We start from the raw sequence: 2,273 nt of genomic DNA on the forward strand, positions 1-2,273 counted from the left end.
CATACAATCTATTTCATTTCAAGTTCTTGTAATTATTACTATTGGGGTTTTTTCTTGAGTAATGCTTCACATTCCAATATAATTTTATCACCACAATGAAAATCCAAGATATAGATCTTTAAGAGGTTAATAAAGTTTTATCAATTCATTCTATCTATTCATGATATTAATGATTTGTATTGATAGAAATTGTTCATATTTGTGAGTGGACACGTTATTGAATAAAGGACAATGTTCTTTTAAAACAATGTGTTCATTTTTATATCAACAGTCATGCTATCTTTTAATTAAATTTTTAAGTCAATTAATGAATTGATTTAAGATTTGATTAGTAATAATACCTATTCTAAAAGACTTCTAGATTAAAATAATATATTTTTCATCTCTATAGCATCACTTACATGTGTTTTGTAAAGATCTCTATCATATTTGCTCACCCTTTAAAATTGCACATAATTGTAAAAAATATAGAATCAAACGCTTGAAAAAATAAAATTAAAATAAATATTTTAGATAAAATGTAATTCTAGTTTTAATAAAATAATATATTTTATATCTATAATCCATTGTGAATTTGGGAGCCTTTTCAATTATACTATTGCATGTTCTCTAATTATCTATGTATATGGGTGGCTCTTTTCTTGGATGTAAGTTATCATTAAAAAATTCAATTGTGCAACCAATAATAGAAGAGACAGTTTAGCTACTAAAACGGAAAGTTAGTACATTTGCTCAAGGAGTTTATTATTTTGTTGAACAAGTGGCTTTGGCAGTTCCATTTGAAATTGATTACAACAACCTCATATACCCTTGAGAAGACTCTTTATTCTTCTTAATATATCATAAAATTTCTAATGATCAAACTAACAAGAGTACAAACATTAACTTAGTAAAGTCTCACAACAAATAGATCAAATAAACCAACAAACCAATCAGTTTCAAATTTGTCAACACATATAGTCCAAGAAGAAAGAAAATTGTTCCTTACAACTTTAGCAAATAGAAATTAAAAAAAATATGGTAGGTAATCTCTAAATATTTAAACACTCAAAAAATAAATGGTATACAATTATATGAAACAATTTACATGCATTGTCTATACATCCATGTTATGTTTTTGTAGAAATGCTCACATTTTACATGCATTTTAATGAATGTACTTCATATGATCTAAATGCATTCATCTAAACATGTGTTGGGATGATATTGTCACCAATCCATTTTGGATGTGTTTTTGCAATCATTGCATTTCATGAGATCGTATTTGTTTGAGGTTCCTTGACAAAAAAAATGTTCATATAATCTTAGAAGTATAAATACACAATTAAATTTCAGACAAACTTATAACATAGAACTTTGTCATAGAACATTGTCAGTCTGACTATATGTTTAATAGAAATCCACACCACCTCTATTTCTTTTAATCAATGCACAGTGACAAAATTTACGAAAATTTGTCAATGATTCAATAGAATTCAAGGTCGTGCAAACATAAAAACATATATATTATCTCTACAAAGAATACACATGTAATACCAAAGACCTTATATCAGAATTATGAACTCCAAAATAATTAGCATGTCGTCTGTGCTTGTGCTTTTTCTGTTTCGGTTCTTCGTCTAACTATCAGATAGTGATGATCAATCCCATTAAAGAAGTTGATGACATCCAGGAGTAACAGTCATAGAATCCATATGTGCACCTCACTATGAAATTTCCGCAACTATTAATTTTCTATGGACACTTGGCACACAGTCTGATCTTCAACAAGCAAAAGAAAAAACTATCAAACTATTACCTACAAAGTCATAGTTCATTACAAGCTATCATTAAATCTCTTAAACAAAATCAAACATATGCTATGACACCCCTTTTAACATTAAAAAGGATAAAATTTCACTACTTTGTCACATGAACTTGGTTAAAGCTGCATTCCCCTTAATTTCCTAAGGGGAAGCTCCATGACATCCTGGAGAATGTTTATAAAAACTGAAATTGACTTAATATCAACGCAAGAAGAAGACTAATTCTAATTTTCAGAACCTGGGTCCTGTGTTTTAATATTCTTTCCATGGTCACCATATACTTGAATTAGCATAGAAAGATGAAACCCAGATTTTAAACTGACTAGAAATATAATATTTTAAAAGAAGTTCCATAACCTCTAGTCTACTAAAAAAAAGTAACTTTCACTCTCTGAAACAAAAAAAAATATTGCCCTAGTTCTTTTGGTTTTGCTAAAACTAAAGTACAAGGAATAGGACTTTTTTATC

This window comes from Cryptomeria japonica, chromosome 10 (assembly GCF_030272615.1).
Source record: "Cryptomeria japonica chromosome 10, Sugi_1.0, whole genome shotgun sequence".
In the NCBI taxonomy this organism is placed as follows: Eukaryota; Viridiplantae; Streptophyta; class Pinopsida; order Cupressales; family Cupressaceae; genus Cryptomeria; species Cryptomeria japonica.